We start from the raw sequence: 19,820 nt of genomic DNA, 5'->3' as shown, positions 1-19,820 counted from the left end.
CAGATGATATGAAAGTGATTTCGGTAGACACTCCTTTAAATATGTTGTCAGAAGGATCACTGAGACCATGGTTTTTCACTTGATCAGTCAACTTTGATTCAACCTGTGGAGCATCATGTGATGGAGATGTGATATGGACCTCTTGTTGTTTCACAGCAGGGGTTTGAGTTGACTTGTCTGGTAGAATGTGCTCAGAACTATCAGTGGGTGTGTTTCTCCTTAGAGTAGGTGAGCTTGACTCATCAGCAGCTTCATCCAGCAGAGCAGGTGCATCAACAGTGACAGCTGTAGGTCTGCAGTCTGTGTTCAGGACAGCATCATTCAGGGAGACTGGGTTTCTGTCGTAAAACTCTACAGGCTTTAACTCATAGGTACAGTTTAACTGTGTGCCCACCATTCTGTGAAACTTCATGAGCCTGTCAATCATGTCACTGAGACGTGTAAATGTCAGCACGACAGCAGTACCAGGAGTGAGTGAATCTGGGGAAAGAGGCAAACCTTTACTAGTCCTGGAGTGTGGGTCAAAGAAACCATACCGGCCTGTTCTGGTTCTAAATACTGCAATACACAACAGTGTCATCAGCAACAAAGCAAACTGCACCTCAGTTAACAAGCAGCTCAGTCCTGACTCAAGGTCCAGAAAGCTATCTACAGTTGGATGTAAAGGTTCTCCTAACGTGCCATACCTGGAAAGTTGTGTCATGTCCACATAATGGGTAAACCTGCGTGCAGTAACTTCATGTGGGAGCTCATCAGTGGTCAAATGGATGTGATTAACAGTTTTTCTCACCTCATTATACATCATGTTACCTTTATCCAAAACAAGTTCAATGTCAGCTCTGGTGATGTTTTCATTCTCATGGAAGAATGCAAGAAATGTTAGTGAGTTACAGGAGCACTGCTTATTTCTGGATTTTCCATATTTAGGGGAAGCCTGGCTCCACGATGCAGGGACATGTTGCTCAGAAAGTTGATCTCCCAGGTTTACACTGTCTCCATGAGAAGGCCATGCCTCACAAGCAACTTTACTGACACGTCCACTCTTCAAAATATCTGCATAGGTTGGCTTTGGTACACATGGCTGATCACCTTGACCTCTCTGGTTTACCGGTTTAGCATGAGAAGGGCCTGCCTCACAAAGATCATCACTTCGACGTCTCTTCTTTAGCATGTCAGCATAAGATGGCTGTGGTACACATGGCTTATCACCTTGACCTCTCTGGTTTACCGGTTTAGCATGAGAAGGGCCTGCCTCACAAAGATCATCACTTCGACGTCTCTTCTTTAGCATGTCAGCATAAGATGGCTGTGGTACACATGGCTTATCACCTTGACCTCTCTGGTTTACCGGTTTAGCATGAGAAGGGCCTGCCTCACAAAGATCGTCACTGTCACGTCTCCTCTTTACCATGTCAGCATAAGAAGTCTGTGGTTCACAGGATGCATGGTGTTGACCTCCCTGTTGTACACTTATAGCATGAGACACTGGACACACCTTCACTTCTCCACTGCTCAGAGGACCAGAACGTTCTGCTGCTTCACTTGTTGCACAGGGAACATCTGTAGATCTTTTCCAGCGCAGGCTTTGGCCTTGGGACGTTTTGTTCTTCCTCTGCATTGTTGTTGTTCTCCAATACCACAAATGTTATTGTTTAATTCCTTAAAGCACCTTAATATTTGCAGGTTTAAAAATATATTTAAATATAAGAATCAAACAATTCAGTTGGTTGTTTTATTGCAGTATATGACAAGTTAGACAATAACAAAGCTCTTTATTTTCTGATCAAAACAGTGTGTGAACTGTATACCTGGGGTGTGTTTACGTTTATCAGAGAAAATGAATACAATATCGTATTATGTTAACTAGTTAAGTAAATAAATACAGCAAAAATCAAATATGACTTAAAACAGCCTTTAGGAATTAGATACGTTTACGGTAACAAAATTCAGTAACAACAGTTCTTATAAAATAAATATGGATTGAAATTATAAACGTATAACCTTTGTATATATATATTTGTAACTATCCACTTAGTACAACAATTTATGTGTTGTGACAATGATACAATTAAATGTTGAGTTCAAGCACTTTTCACTTGACAGAGACAGAGAGAGAGAGCGTAAGAGCAGAGAGACTCTTAGATTTGCTTTTTCAACAGATAGATCAAGTACTGGTAACTTGAAAGCCAAAATGTCAAGAGTTGTTTCAAAAATCAGTGCCAAGCGTTTTTTTGCGTTTTTTCAAACGTCAAATCGGTTTGCGGTTCTTATAGATAGAGTGGGATAGATCAAGCACTTTTCACTTGTAGAGTGGGATAGCAAGACAGAAATACCAAAAATAGATAGAGCGTACCACCAAGTACTTGTAACCTGGTGGCAGAGATCAAGTACTGGTAACTTGAGGGACACAAAAGATAGAATATGCCAAAAATTAGACAGAGCAAGGTAGATTGGATAGGATAGACAGAGTGGCCATATAATCAGATTGAGTGGAAACAAGTGATAGGAAAGAGAGAATGCGGTTTTGATAGAGAGAAAGAATCCAGAGAGTTCCTCAACAGCAGGGCACCTGTAACACACAGAAAGTTTTGATTTAAGAAAACAGATTCAACCCCAAGCTCAAAGGTCATTGAAGGCATCTGATCACATTAACCTAATCTAAAAACATTATGACATTATGCACTGACCACATTTATATGTGGAAAAAGAAATGCCAGGAAATGTAACAGTTAGGCAGGGCTGGTTTAGAAGGCTCTATTTAACTACAATGACACTTTACTGTGTTTTAGAAACGGCTGCATTTAATACATTTCCATTCATAAATCTCAACTTACTATCAAGGTCACCACAACGTTCTCAACTATGTCAGTCAGCAGTTGGAGACAGGAAGGAGGAGCCAGCAGATTGAGGGAGAGAGAAAGAAACATTTAGAGGGAGTTCAGAAAAACAACAACCTCACAGCGCATTGCAATCCTATCTAATGTTAAAAGCTGCTCATGTACTTTCATGTTGCTTTCCACTGTTTATTACTAAATCACATGCATGTTAAAACACAGGACAGTTATTAAAGGCAAATACAAATATATGTTATTGGTTATCTTTTTGAATAAAGAAAGTACAAATATAATGAAGGTTTAATACATGTTTGTATCACAAGATAATTAAATCTCGATACAAAAATGTGTAGGACATATATTGTTGGTTATTACATTGATTGTGAATTACTGCAATGGAAATAGTTTGATGTCTGAACACAGCGAGGTGGCTATTTGTATTAGCAGAAGCAATATAATTTATTAAATCAATATTTTGAGTCTAATTATTAATTAAAAAAATAGGGGTAATGTATAGTCAACCTGAATAATGACCACCTCACAGTGTACATTACATTTAATTTAGCTGACGCTTTTATCCAAAGCGACTTACAATGACCAATTACAGGGACATTCTCCCTGGAACTGAGGGCTAATGGTGCGTTCACACCGGACGCGATGCGATGTTTGGGGGCGGCGCGATTACATGTAAAGTCAATGCAGAGAGGCGGACAGACGCGAATTCGCTCCGACGGCGAGCATGAAGCGGTGGACGTGGCGCGAATCACGCGATTGAACGGTGCCGCGTCAAACGCGAGAGTTCAATTTTTTCCACTCGAGCGTCAAATTCACGTGACGCGTTCTCGCGGAAGCCAATCAGCGGTGAGGATCTCAGCCTGCCGTCACTGACGTTCAACCAGAAAACATCAGCCGTTAGCTGTTAGCAGTTAGCACACAGAGCTCACAGCTCCTCATATCTGTTCAGAAACTGGACAAAAGTTAAACAAGTACAAACCACAGACTGTCTGTGCCATGGCGAGTCGCTGGTTTATTAGGCCGTTGTTATGAGTGTGGAATGAGCATATACAACGTTAGCTTAGCCTGGTCGACACGATCTTCATTCAGAAAACAAGCATTTTAAAAGGTGTTTCGCCTGCCGTCTTGTCTGCAGACTTGTCAAGCATTAATTCATGGTTTTTACTAACCGGTATCAGTATGTTGTTACTTCGGCATCATTTAGAAACGTGTATTACAATTTAATCACGGTAAAATATGTTCATTTTGTTGTAGCTCCCGAGCCAGCGCGTCTTGTTTGAATGATGCGAGTAAACACAGCTGGCAGCCGTGGTGAAACTCGAGCGTTTAGAGCGATGCGATAGGAGCGATTAGAGCGAAGCGAATATTCGCATCGTGTCCGGTGTGAACGCAGCATAAGTGCCTTACTCAAGGGCACACTATTGGTGGTGTTCCAGGCGGGATTTGAACTCACTACCTTCCGATCTTCAGCCCACCTCACTATCCATTAGACCAACACTACCCCCTTTAGTGTATTATTCCATACGAATGCAATTCATGGATGTCATTACTGTTGACACAACTTTTTTTAGGATGGGAATCTATTGTTAATTGTAAACCAATCAAATATAAGTTGATTGATTGCAAAAATACAATGCATTTGCTTACTTACACTACAGTCTGCAAGGAGTCACCAACAGTGATGGTCTGCAGTTAGAAAAGGGAAAGAGAAGGGGACGAAGAGGCTTAGATTAGGTGGTCTATTGTCAATGATATTGTTATACTTTTCTTGTCCATAACAAAGATATTATAAAAGTGTCTAATAACATGTAATCTAATGTAAAGCGTATTTGAGCCCCTGGAGAAGCACTATAAAAATACCATGTATTATTATTATTATTAAACACAATATCAATGATAATAGATTAATGTTAATTGAGCAGGATCTGAAGATAGATAAAACGTGGCTGCTTATCAAAAGCACATAGAATAGTAAATATATAGTTCAGGTTCATGGGTTTCAAAATGGTTCATTCATAATTATTCTCCAAAGGACTTAACTGTGGCCCAACTCATGTTTTCCCGTTAAATCCGTGCAAACAGTTGCAATTATATAAAGGTATCAAAGTGTAATGTATTAGTTCTGGAATATGACTTGACTGAGAAACTATAGTATGTATACATTCTGTTACATAAAATGACTTTAATTTCAAATTCAGTGACAGCAACCTCAAATACATTTCTTAAAGCATTTAAATATAATATGGTTTATATTTAGATATTAGAATCACATATGGTCGTTTTATTGCAGAATGTTGCATTTATTATTTATTTGTGTACTTACACTTCAGATCTGCAACGTCGCCAACAGTAATAGTCTGAAATTAGAGACAGGGAGAATATGGGGGAGGGGGAGGGGGAAGGGAATGACAGATTATAAATTTCACCTCAATAAAACAATCTTACACACCATTTGAATTATAAGTACTTTTCAGGAGCACAGTATGTTTCCTTATTTACTATCAAAGTGTTATTAAAAATGTTGAATTTCCCAGGGACTTCACTTATTCTTAAATAAATGTTAATAAATCATACAAACAGTCACAAAATAAATAAATCATGTGTTAATCTAGGTCTAAGATTTAAGGCAGAATATACACCGTTAACCAAACCTACTTCCCCAGGGATTGATGCATTCATTATTTAGTCTTGTTTTGGGTCAAGAGGATGTATGTCAATTTCCTCATTGTCTAAAATAAATTATCGTCTGTGCGTATGTGCAATTACAACTACAAAATATAACATTAGTTACACGGAAGGGAAATTGCTGTTATCTCAGGTCTCCGTGGGGCGTGGGCGCTTGTGTCATATACAATTACTAATTTTAATGTATAGATGAATACACAAGTATTTATATTAGGAACGTGACTGACTCCCACCCCACCTACCGGTGACTTAGCAACAGCTGTAAATGCTTTTAAAACTAAGTTTAACAGTACTTTAGTTCTTCACAGAGGTGGGAGTAAGTCCTACATGTGCAAGTCATGAGCAAGTCTCAAGTCTTGACCTACAAGTATCAAGCAAGTCCCAAGTCACTGTGGTGAGAGTCAAGCAAGTCAAGTCAAGTCATTGCTCAGGTCAAGCAAGTCAAGTCAAGTCATACGAAATTCTGATGAATAAGCCCAGTTTCCGCATTTAAATCAGTTAAAAGACAGTGGTTATGAAAATGGATTTAACCCACACTATGATCTTCATCACATACACAGTTAATCATTTGAAATCTAATTTAGACCGATGACAATCATATTAGATTAATATTAACCCTAGAACTGCAGACAATATAGCTAGGACTCAGTCAAAAAGTCTGTTCAAAAAGGCAGAATTCCAGGTAAGAAAATCATATATGGCATTTGCCATTACACATATTTAATTTAAATTTCTGTTAACACTAGAACCGCCAACAGCGTCAGCACCTACATAGATATCATTTTCAAATCATTTAATTTCTTTCTCTTCATAATTTCCTTATAAACTAAGTAGGACGATTTAAAACTCAGTTAATTGGGTTAATTTAGAAATTGCTTCAGTTTATCATCATAACAGATCAAAAAGTTCAGATTCATTTTACAATAAATCAAGGAATGATGCACTTCTACAAACAAAAACAACATAATTAAAACATTTAAACAAACTACTAAAAGTAGATAAACTACATTATTCAACAGTTTACAGTAACTTCTGATAATAACACAGGGGAAATAAACGAGGCATCTCTTTTCCTCTCTCTCTCCCTCTCCGGACAGCCCGTCAGTATCAGGGTTAGTACAAATGAATCCCTTGGCGGTTCTAGTGTTCATTTACCGTTTTGTCTTCTCTTTGCAATGCTTAATCGATTTGAAACCAAGTCTAACGTAGCTTAAACTTAACGTTAGCTTTCTAGCTAACACAACACATCCACGCACCTTTCTCTGTGGGTTTTTTTGTAGTGACGAATGAAGTTGGATGTATTGGTGGTCGTGTCACTGATCTTTATGCTGCAGACCCTGCATACCGCTGTTCTCTTCTTATTAGCGTCATCGACAACATAATCCTTGAATCCAAACTTCACTATATTTGGAGTAACGCTAGCCGCTGCCATGTTAACTGACGCTCCTACCGTCTAGTGGGTTGGGTTGCCAGGTTTGCGCGCACGGCGCTATAATCACCCAATCACGTTTTTCGAAAAAACTAAACGTAATATCTCACTACAAAAACAAACGCAAATATTTAATTTTAAACAGTCAAGTCCTTTCAAGTCATCTGTCTCAAGCTTAAGTCAAGTCTCAAGTCATGAATACCAAGTCAAAGTCAAGTCAAGTCTTTTATCAATGTTAGTCAAGCAAGTCTCAAGTCAAAAAATATGCGACTCGAGTCTGACTCGAGTCAAGTCATGTGACTCGAGTTCCCACCTCTGGTTCTTCATAATAACTCTGACAACATTTTGACAAATTAAAGTTCCCACATTAGTGTCAGGAGGGTCACTTGAGATGCTGAAAAATACCTTGTTCGAAAAAAACCTGTTTAGAAGTAGATTTTTGATAATTGACCGGCAAACGTTTGTAGCTGCTATGCTAGCGTTAGCACGTAGCTAACATTAGCTCCCGTTACCAAGCAATACAAGTTTTATTCTGGTTGACCATGAAAACGTTTTCCCTCCTCGTTTAGCTGCCGACTTCAATGTTCATGTAAAGCGCCACACCTGTATTTCTACTGTTAAAATGTTGCGGAACCCATTTATAGTTGTATGGAAGAAACGTAATGTGAAGCACTCACCATTAAAGACACGGAGCAGAGTGACGCAGCACAGTTCGTCTCAGACAGAAGATCAGGTGATGCGTTCAAAGGGACTCGGAAAATCGCGCGTCGAGGTTCACTGCTATAGATAACTAACTATGAAACGCTATATAAGCGGGATTTAACATGAACACAAGTTAAACATCTAAAAAGACAGTTATAACAACTTTTGAAAAATGTAAAGTTTCCCATCATGTGATGAAAAAGCAGAATATCTTTGATATTTCAATGCACAGCATACAGCATTCGCAGTAAATAGTGAAGAAGCTTAATATTTAAAAGATAAGGTTTAAAAAAGGTGTACATGTATAGCCCCAATGTCCTGAAATAGCTGAACAATGTAATAGTTGAATGGTTTATAGCTGAAAGTTGGCTGAAGGAGTTAGATATTAAATGTAAGTAGTAGTGAATGAATGTTTACAAACACCTGTGTGTGTAAACCCAGAGATGAAAGGTTACCATGGTGACGATTTATGACGATTTTCCAACTGCAGCACTGAGTCCCATTAAGAATGCATTGAGGATTATATCTGACAATTTTGCCACCTGTTCAAAAACTATGGCTCCTATAAAGAAAATACCAGACCGTGAGCATCAGGGAACCCCAATGAACTGATATATGTTGTTTTTTTTTGTTTTGTGTGTAAAATGTGGAGATGGGAGCAGTTTGTCTAAAGTGTACTTCTCTCTGTTCTGAAGAAAGTTCCGGAAAGATTTAACATGGGAATCAATTGGGAGCTAGGTGGACTTTTTGTCTCTTCATGCCCTCAAGAGGCATTTTGATTAATATTTCTTCTTAATTTTTTTTTATTTTCCAACCTAGGAGAGGTTTTCCTACGTTTTTCATGAAAAAATATGTCTGAGGAGTGTAGGGTTTGGGAATTATGGCAAGTTTAAAACATTTTTTGGGGAGCACTGCTGCACTCTGTTTTGAGATCAAAGCACTCTAGACTTAACGAGCTGCTCCATCCACACTAATGTTAAGATCTGAAGAAAGCCTCTTTACCAAGCTCCAAACAAAGTTAATTATCTCAAAAAGTGTAAAAGATATCAAAAATAAAAATCAATTCTGAATAGCTGAAGGTCCTGTGATCATTTGAAAGTTGGAATGAAGTGTCTAGCTGAAAGTATGTGGAAGGAGTAGCATTTGGCGCAAAGTGTAGGAAAAGAGGATTTGAAGGCATCTCCCATTGACTTCAATGTTAAAAAAAAGAGTTTAAAAAGCTGAATATTTCAAAAAGTATAAAATATTTTTAAAAAGTTGAAGGTTTCCCATCGATTCCTGAACAGGCTGAATAGTTTGATATTTGAATGGTTTCTGTAGCTGAAAGTAAGCTGAAGTTATGGAGAGCCAAAGTATGGTTGAAATAATAATAATAATTTTAAGGGGAAGAACTAGAAAATGCATTTCCTGCAGAAAATGCGTGCGAATGCTGTAAACTGTGAACATTTGTGGCTGAATTTAGCTGAAAAAGCTGAATATGTTATTAGCTGAATGGTAGCTGCTTTTAGCTACAAAAATGCAGAAAAAGCTTAATATTTAAAAGAAAAGGTTTAAACAAACATGTATAGCCTTGATGTAATGAAATAGCTGAATAATGTAATAGTTGAATGGTTTCTGCAGCTGAAAATAGGCTGAAGGAGTTAAATATCAGATGTAAGTAGTAGTGAATGAATTTGCATTAAGATGAGAAAAGAAAGTAAAAAGGCTTGAGAAAGCAGCAGAATATTTGAACTGCAAACTTTTGAACTAACTTGATGGTGAATTATCTGTCGCCATGGCAACGGCATTTGATGACACCCCATAATACGCTTAGATGTGTTGATGGCTGCATCGTTACCAAACCTGTGAAGTTTTGCGCCATTTCGATCATTTTCACTGAAGTTATGAGAAAACCGTGTTTCATGGTGAGCATTGTGTTGCCATGGCAACGGCATTTGAAGAAATCTCAAAACTGTCCCGTAGATGTCTTCACGGCTGGACTGTTAGCACACATGTGAAGTTTGAGCACTTTTTGAACATTTTCATAGGAGTAATACATTACATTAGGAGGTTACATTACTCTCTCTCTTCTCTTGATCACCCTCTCAATCTTCTATCGCCCTCTCTCTCTTCTCTAGATCGCCCTCTCTCTCTTCTCTCTCTCTTCTCTTGCTCGCCCTCTCTCTCTTCTCTTGATCGCCCTCTGAGAGAGAGAGAGAGAGAGAGAGAGGTGAATGTTTACAAACACCTGTGTGTGTAAACCAAGCGGCAAACTCTGGGGAAGAGCCGGGACGCCAATGCGGAAGTGCCACAAACTGCAGTTCATATATTGGCCGATAGGCGCTGACTGCAGAAAGGAGCAATTTCCATAGAGCCCCATGTTAAAATGCCCAATTTCACAGCCTAAAAAAACATGTTTCTACCTATGGATCCAATAAATATTATTATGAATATAGTTAGATTCCACCTTCATGATTATGGATCTGTGAGTGAATTGTTTTCTAACACGACCCTTTTATTTATATTAGGTCTTAAAGTTTTTGCATAAATTAGGGCGTGGTCACTTTGATGGACAGGTACGTGCCTCACTGTCAGCTAACAGCAATTTGTCCACTCTGCTAGGCTACAACGTTAGTTAGTTGTAGTTGCTGTACTTGACCCTTTAGCCGTGTTCGTGGTGATTGTGCCTTTTAGGGAATATTGTTACAAATACCAGACAATTGAAATGTAGTGCTGTGCGCTTGAATGTACTAACAGACCTTCCAAGAAGTCTACTCTCAGCTTTTTTCGGTGAGTAAAATGATAATATTATACATGTTAATCCCGTTAGCAGGTGTTTGTGTGCTTGTTAGTTTAGCTTGTTATGTAGCTTATTATGTAGCTTATTAGCCAGCTAAGGACGTAACCCTTTATACATGTGTATATATATATATATACAGTTTAGTTTATGATTCAGCCTTTTATAGTATATGGCTGTGACGCCCATAATGCTAAACGGGAGGAAATGTTAAAAGGGGACCCAATTATCCCAGTGGTGGCCGCCGGAGTCCACGCCGGCCGAAGCTAACGGAGCCGCAGGGGGCTAGCTCGCTAGCGCGTCCCGGTGGCTCCGTTAGCTTCGGCCGGCGGCGGAGTCCGGCATTATAACTGGAGATCAAGGAATGCAGCGAAACGCAGACTTGGTTCGCCTGCAGCCCGCTGTAGTATTAGCTAAATAAATTATGTTGAACAAGGCTTATTAAGCTGAACATCGCCACAATTGTTCTGCTATGTATCGGTACTTATTTTATTTGATTAACGTGTGAAGGACAAGCATTAAAAATAACAACAAATAGCTCATTATCTTGCAGATTGTCTCGTTTGATTATGAATGTAACGTTTATATAGTGGAACTACACTGTTTTATCAAAACCAAAGTGCCACGCAGTAACTTGGTATGCATGTATTTCAGCAGGAAATGTGCATTACCAAATTGGTATCAAATAAACAGTAACACAACAGCATTGATAACACAACTTCCAAAGTTACAGTAAAATAAAAAGAACCCTGACTCGGACAATACACAATCCAACATGTTCAACAGAAGAGAATAAGTTATATTGTTTGTACACATGGTTCTTTACATATATATCGGTTTGTTTAAAGTTTCCAGGTGATGCAGACAGGATGGACCAGAGAGTGAGAGACAGAACTGGACTCCTCACAGCAGTGAACTTCAGCACAGGTACAAATACTCTTTTTTCATACTGTACAAAGAATCAAGAAAGATATTGGTTTAAATAAATGAAGTATTGACTTTAATACACTGATATACATTCCATTAAACAATACTAAATACTAGATCACCTACACATCAGTGAAGTTGAGGGTTTTTTCCATGCAAAGGGTTACATTTAGATGTTAACAAGCAATATGACTGTCAGCTTACTAATTTAAGGTATTGAAGGCAAAGCTATTAGTGACAACTGCTATTTATCTCTCAATATTGTCTGTAAAAAACGTGGTAAAAGTTATGATTTCAGTGAGAGAACAGAGCAAGCTTCTACAGTTGCACTAAGTTTTGATAACAGTTAAATATTATTTTGATAATAAAATATATTTCAATGTTGATGAATTTCATACTGTTCATTCATAATCTGATTGTCTTTGTAGCTCACTGTTGAAATAAAATAAAACATTACAATTACAAAATAATTATATCTACAGCCCCTAAACACAAGCACACCTCTTTCATAAATAACACACTTGTTCTGCAATAATATGTTTTATGTTTCCTGTAATTTTTGTTAGGAAAGGACATGCCTGAAAGACACGACTCAACATTTTCTCCTTCTCTGAGGGTCAAGAAGAACATCCAATAGGAAAATTAAAAGCTATTGTTATGAGATGTTAAGACCAGTACAGGACATTCACTAAGAAACTACTTTTATTGTGAAGTCAGCTGATCGAATGCACCTATTTCCACATCTACACTCCATCAGCTGATTAATTCTATTTGCCTCACTTTATGAGCTTCACAACATGTACCTTGTACCGCAGAGTTTGCAACGCAAATAAATGGGGCCAATCTTCAGTCGGATGTGAATGTGTAATCTAACATTTTCAGTAAGAATAATGGACAAAAGGAGTGCAAATACAAATTCAATTTATTGAAATCTGAACCAAAAGTTAATCAAACATGTTTTAAATAAAAAAGCACATATGGACAGAAGGTGTAAACCTATTAAATGTATAAGTAAACACATTTAGTCAAATAAAGTGACAGACTAGGCCTGATCAGGTGGTATCAGCTATGCATGGGCTCCTCCATCAGGCCTGGTCCTCCTCGCTGAGGAAAGACCCTCAGTCCTCTCCGGCCAAACCAACAGACAGGACGTCCATCACACGGAGGTTTCTCCCTGAAGTCTCTGCAGCTCTCTGGACACCACGCTGTCTCAATCCGTCCACACTGAATATGAGAGGGGAAAATGAAAATAATAAATGCTTTAGACAATAAGAAATATAAAGTTGACTGTTGAGTTGCTCAGTTTTTTTAGATTGTCAATACTATTACTGTATAACTAATATCCCAGGTTAAGAGGCACCTTCAAATAAAGATTGGTCTTTAAATACATTTTGTCTTTTGAATTGTTTGTCTAAAGTCAAGGATCTAGAACTGGTACTTATAGTTGTAATGATACAGTCTGGTTATAATGCGGTTTGGAGGAGGCCTCACAGGTAAGAGCACTAACTAGCTACCATCACATGCACCTTAGCTTAACTTAAATGTATTAAACGTATAATTAAGTGATAGCAAAATATAAATAACTAATGTCATGCAAACATATTAATATTTGCTTGATTCCAGTGTTGCATTTAGCACATTGCATACAAACGTTAAGGGATTTTAAGATTCTGAAGTATTATGCTAAAAACTCAATAACTTAGATTATTATTTATAGTTTTGCTGAATAGTTTCATGTCCGCTTACCTTAGAAACGTAAAATGTGACGGCAGTGTGCTGATGGGGAAGCATGTTAGCTTAGCTTCTTAGCTTGAGCTAGCTCTGTTACTTCCCAGCTGGAGGCAGAAGGTCCCGCCTCGGCTCCGCCTCTTTGCCCTTATTTGGAGCAGGATGTAGCAGGCGGGAGTTAGACTCAGACGTCACTGTCGAGCCGTTAGTGGCCGACTCCGCCTACTAAGGGCTTCTCGGCAACTCTGCAGAATCCTATGGGTGACGTCACGGACCCTACGTCCATTTATATATACAGTCTATGGTGTAAACCCAGAGATGAAAGGTTACCATGGTGACGACTTATGACAATTTACCCACTGCAGCACTGAGTCCCATTAAGAATGCATTGAGGTTTGTATCTGACAATTTTGCCACCTGTTCAAAAACCATGGCTCCTATCAAAAAATTACCAGACCGTGAGCATCAGGGAACCCCAATGAACTGATGTATGTTGTTTTTTTTGGTTTTGTGTGTAAAATGTGGAGATGGGAGCAGTTTGTCTAAAGTGTACTTCTCTCTGTTCTGAAGAAAGTTCCGGAAAGATTTAACATGGGAATCAATTGGGAGCTAGATGGACTTGTTGTCTCTTCAGGCCCTCAAGAAGCATTTTGTTTAATATTTCTTCTTAATTTTTTTTCATTTTCCAACCTAGGAGAGGTTTTCCTACGTTTTTCATGAAAAAATATGTCTGAGGAGTCTAGGGTTTGGGAATTATGGCAAGTTTAAAAAAAATTTGGGGGAGAATTTGAAGAACTGCTCCACTCTGTTTTGAGATCAAAGCACTCTAGACTTAACGAGCTGCTCCATCCACACTAATGTTAAAATCTGAAGAAAGCCTCTTTACCAAGCTCCAAACAAAGTTAATTATCTCAAGAAGTGTAAAAGATATCAAAAATAAAAGTCAAGTTTGAATAGCTGAAGGTGTTGTGATCATTTGAAAGTTGGAATGAAGTGTCTAGCTGAAAGTATGTGGAAGGAGTAGCATTTGGTGTAAAGTGTAGGAAAAGAGGATTTGAAGGCATCTCCCATTGACTTCAATGTTAAAAAAAAGAGTTTAAAAAGCTGAATATTTCAAAAAGTACAACATATTTTTAAAAAGTTGAAGGTTTCCCATCGATTCCTGAACAGGCTGAATAGTTTGATATTTGAATGGTTTCTGTAGCTGAAAATAAGCTGAAGTTATGGAGAGCCAAAGTATTGGCTGAAATAATAATAATTTTAAGCGGAAAGAATAAAGAATTGAAGTACTATAGTGGAATGCTGTGGCACAGCATTCGCACTAATAAAGAAATTGAAGTACTATAGTGGAATGCTGTAAACAGCATTCGCACTAATTATCAATATGGAAATTTACCAAAATCAACCTATTGTTGTAAATCATATATTGTTCCATCTCTGGTTTAGATTTTGCAACGTCAACCAAACACTGCAGTATAACATTCCATTCAGCCCATTATTTCCAGCTGCTTCCACATACTTTAGGTAATTCTTTATATTTTAAAAGGCATGCTATGCAGGATGTGTAGTTTGTTGGCAGCCACACACTTTCTATTGGGTGATAAAGAATGATTGAGAAGGATTATTTGGTATTTGTATATGCATTTTCTTTTGTGGAAAATCCTGCATTGTATGCCTTTTAAGCTGACTTCAGTTACACTTGTTACTGACATTGACATATCATTCATTGTGAGAAAAACTGTTTAAATTACCTGTGTTAGTCTATGGGTTTCTCTAGCTTGAAGAAGAAATGCAGTTGCTTGTTTGAAAAGGTCCATGTTCACATGACCCTCTCGACCTTCTTGAAACCCAACCTGAAACAGATACATATCTCTATTTATCTTAATATGTATAAAACATCTCTATTACAACATGTTGAATATTTACATAGCTAACACGCATTCACTCTTTTTCATTAGCTGTGAAACAGACTTCTGAGGGAACAATAATTTCATTTTCTAATTTTCTGCAGGTCATCATGAAAATGTTTAAATGGGGGACGAAAGATCGGTTTAAATAATATGATTTCTATACATATAGACATGGCCTGAACATACCGAATTATGACATACCATTTGAGGGTTGATGGTTGAACCCTCTTGGATCACTGAAGAATGTTCCTGTGTCGCACAGACCATTTCAGCAGCAGAGATATTCGCAGTAGTTTGGTTGTTTGTGCCCGTCATTTCACGTGTTTCCGGTGGGCCTTGGAGAGTCAATCCTTCCTCTGCCCATTCGTCTTGAAGAAGATGTGCGTGAGTTCTCTTTATGTGATAGTAATAAGAGTTAAACACCCGGTACTCACTGGCACAACCATCAATGCCACATACCACACGAAAGTCAGGGCTGCGACTGTGCATAGAATTAATGTGACCTAATAGTTTTTTCAGAGTCAAGTCAGAGTTCCACTCCCGCCTGCTCCAGCCTGCTCCAAATAAGGGCAAAGAGGCGGAGCCGAGGCGGGACCTGATGCCTCCGGGCTGGAAGTAACAGAGCTAGCTCAAGCTACCAAGCTAAGCTAACATGCTCCCCATCTGCACACTGCCGTCGCATTGTACGTTTCTAAGGTAAGCGGACATGAGACTATTCAGCAAAACTATAAATAATAATCTAAGTTGAGTTTTTAGCATAATACTTCAGAATCTTAAAATCCCTTAACGTTTGTATGCTATGTGCTAAATGCAACACTGGAATCAAGCAAATATTAATATGTTTGCATGACATTAGTTATTTATATTTTGCCATCACTTAATTATACGTTTAATACATTTAAGTTAAGCTAAGGTGCATGTGATGATAGCTAGTTAGTGCTCTTACCTGTGAGGCTTCCTCCAAACAGCATTATAACCAGACTGTATCATTAAAACTATAAGTACCAGTTCTAGATCCTTGACTTTAGACAAACAATTCAAAAGACAAAATGTATTTAAAGACCAATCTTTATTTGAAGGTGCCTCTTAACCTGAGATATTAGTTATACAGTAATAGTATTGACAATCTAAAAAAACTGAGCAACTCATATTTCTTCACTTTTATATTTCTTATTGTCTAAAGCATTTATTATTTTCATTTTTCCCCTCTCATATTCAGTGTGGATGGATTGAGACAGCGTGGTGTCCAGAGAGCTGCAGAGACTTCAGGGAGAAACCTCCGTGTGATGGACGTCCTGTCTGTTGGTTTGGAGAGGACTGAGGGTCTTTCCTCTGCGAGGAGGACCAGGCCTGATGGAGGAGCCCATGCTGGGCATAGCTGATACCAACTGCACAGGCCTTGTCTGTCACTTTATTTGACTAAATGTGTTTACTTATACATTTAATAGGTTTACACCTTCTGTCCATATGTGCTTTTTATTTAAAACATGTTTGATTAACTTTTGGTTCACATTTCAATAAATTGAATTTGTATTTGCACTCCTTTTGTCCATTATTCTTACTGAAAATGTTAGATTACACATTCACATCTGACTGAAGATTGGCCCCATTTATTTGCGTTGCAAACTCTGCGGTACAAGGTACATGTTGTGAAGCTCATAAAGTGAGGCAAATAGAAATAATCAGCTGATGGAGTGTAGATGTGGAAATAGGTGCATTCGATCAGCTGACTGTGTTTTCACAATAAAAGTAGTTTCTTAGTGAATGTCCTGTACTGGTCTTAACATCTCATAACATCAGCTTTTAATTTTCCTATTGGATGTTTTTCTTGACCCTCGGAGAAAGAGGAGATGCTGAGTCGTGTCTTTCAGGCATGTCCTTTCCTAACAAAAATTACAGGAAACATAAAACATATTATTGCAGAACAAGTGTGTTATTTATGAAAGAGGTGTGTTTGTGTGTTTAGGGGCTGTAGATATAATTATTTTGTAATTGTAATGTTTTTTTTTATTTCAACAGTGAGCTACAAAGACAATCAGATTATGAATGAACAGTATGACATTCATCAACATTGAAATGTATTTTATTATCAAAATAATATTTAAATGTTATCAAAACTTAGTGCAACTGGAGAAGCTTGCTCTGTTGTCTCACTGAAAGAATAACTTTTACCACGTTTTTACAGACAATATTGAGAGATAAATAGCAGTTGTCACTATGCGTTAAATATCTTTGCCTTCAATACCTTAAATTAGAAAGCTGACAGTCATATTGCTTGTTAACATCTAAATGTAACCCTTTGCATGGAAAAAACCCTCAACTTCACTGTTGTGTAGGTGATCTAGTATTTAGTATTGTTTAATGGAATGTATATCAGTGTATTAAAGTCAATACTTCATTTATTTAAACCAATATCTTTCTTGATTCTTTGTACAGTATGAAAAAAGAGTATTTGTACCTGTGCTGAAGTTCACTGCTGTGAGGAGTCCAGTTCTGTCTCTCACTCTCTGGTCCAGCCTGTCGAATCACCTGGACACTTTAAACAAACAGATATATATGTAAAGAACCATGTGTACAAACAATATAACTTATTCTCTTCTGTTGAACATGTTGGATTGTGTATTGTCCGAGTCATGGTCCTTTTTATTTTACTGTAACTTTGGAAGTTGTGTTACCAATGCTTACTGTTTATTTGATACCAATTTGGTAATGCAATTAATAAAAACAACAAGGTTTGGGTTCATTCTTCAGATGACTGTGATGTTAACGTGTAAGCTCAATAATGAACTCCAGCTCAACCAACCATATTGTAATATCTAAGTAATCATCTTGAAATATGACATTAATAATTGTAATATACACACATCTTATTGTGAGGTTGATTTCACATACACTACTTCGACGTTAGCTTGTCTACATACTCGAGCATAGCCAATTTAAATTAACCTTAGCGATGCATATAGTTCCTACCTACATAATAAAATATCTCTCTAAGTTACAAGGATGACCTTATTTTATCAACCTCAAACAGAAGCCGTTTGTTCTACAGTATTATCCCACTTAACGCTTAACACTTGTCTATTTCGTTTTAACCTTTATATATACGGTCTATGGTTTTAAGTTAACTTGGAGGCTACGATTAGCATCGTTAGCACCGATGTAGCTACCACTCGCTTACACGCTAACCCAAGCCTTAACATTCATTAGTAGCTGATTAAAATCATAAACACATAAGTACTCGAATTTCACTTACCGCAAAACGGCATTCATGCACCGTCTGTTTTAACCACAGAGCGAGTCACAATAGTCCGATATATAAGCATGAAGAACAAACAAACACGGCCGGGGTCAAGTTGTGTTCCCTGGATGAACTGGGCAGGCAGAGTCGCTGTAGCTTCACGGAGACGGAGCAGCTAGCAGAGAGACAAGAAGCTAACAGCAGCAGTCACTTGACAGAGCTGTCACTCAATGTGACCACGCCCTAATTTATGCAAAAACTTTAAGACCTAATATAAATAAAAGGGTCATGTTAGAAAACAATTCACTCACAGATTCATAATCATGAAGGTGGAATCTAACTATATACATAATAAAATGTATTGCAGCCAGGGCTAGAAACGTTTTTTTTCTGCTGTGAAATTGGGCATTTTAACATGGGGCTCTATGGAAATTGCTCCTTTCTGCAGTCATCGCCTATCGGCCAATATATGAACTACAGTTTGTGGCACTTCCGTATTGGCGTCCCGGCTCTTCCCCAGAGTTTGCCCACGCGGTTATTTTTTCTTCTTCGCTGCTTCCTGAGGCATTACTGCCACCTTCTGGCGTTATTCTCCCTGTAGTGTGTGGACCGTTAGTGGAGCTGAACACGAGTCACGTCAAGACCCGCCTAAACATTGACTCCTCCTGGTTTGAAGACGTGTTTCATGTAAGTAATCTATATTCGACATTTAATTCATATTTGTTGTTGATATGACATGCGTTTTTAAGTATCCATGTTCAGTGATAAATGTTTTATTTTGTGTGTGAATTTTTCAGCCGCTAGGATAGCAGTGCTAACGTTAGCTGAGGCGAGCTAACTAGCTAGGTCAGCTTGATGATGTGGCTGTGTCGATTTTAAGGGGTAATGTATGCAATTATTATTTTTAAATGTAGTTGATGCACAAAACGGGTCTGTAAGTTAGGCTCTCTCTGCTGTGTGTGTAGTTGTCAGCAATTAGCCTAGTCCTGTTTTAAACAATGAATTATAATGCATGTTAGCTCTTTGCCTGTCATAGCATATTTATACAATTGGTAGTTCACTTCACTTCTCACCTGGGGGGTGTAAAGTTATTGCTGGGGACCCAGTGCACTGTTGAATTTCGTGTAACATTAAATAAACTAAATAATTTGGAAAGCAATATGTCATTAGACATTCAATATGATTTATATTTGAATATGAATTGCTCAACTTGAATATTTGTATGAAAAACTGAATTTGAATCATATAATTTGATTGTGTAATTGAATAACTGCATTGGAAAACTGCATCTGAATGGCACATTTCCCAAAAAATAGTTATAAAACTATGGATTCAACTAAGGGTCGTTAACTAGAGCTAGTCAAAAATAAATGTATTTTTTTACCACCAGCAGTTACATATCACCTTTTGAATGTATGTGAATGAAATTGCATCATGTATGTTTCTGTAAAAGTCATGTATTTTTCCAAACAGCTGAACAGGCTATAAGGATCCTGCGTGTGCTGCCATCACTGTTCCCCTCTCCGTCTGCTCCTCCAAAAAAGCTAAGAGATGCAAGTGAGGCTCTGCTGCATGT

At 38.0% G+C, this 19,820-nt stretch overlaps 1 long non-coding RNA gene across 1 annotated transcript; it reads right to left on the bottom strand.

Moving 5' to 3' along the window:
- Positions 1–1,718: 1,718 nt before the first annotated feature.
- On the bottom strand, positions 1,719–5,667 carry LOC117498520. The gene is made up of 4 exons (XR_004557585.1): positions 5,173–5,667; positions 4,501–4,535; positions 2,835–2,860; positions 1,719–2,569 (listed from the first exon to the last, which is right to left on the bottom strand). It is a non-coding gene; the product is annotated as an uncharacterized LOC117498520 (long non-coding RNA).
- Positions 5,668–19,820: the final 14,153 nt, after the last annotated feature.

The sequence above is a fragment of the Trematomus bernacchii genome, unplaced genomic scaffold (genome assembly GCF_902827165.1).
Source record: "Trematomus bernacchii unplaced genomic scaffold, fTreBer1.1, whole genome shotgun sequence".
Classification (NCBI taxonomy): Eukaryota; Metazoa; Chordata; class Actinopteri; order Perciformes; family Nototheniidae; genus Trematomus; species Trematomus bernacchii.
This window is presented reverse-complemented; position numbering and strand designations above follow the sequence as displayed.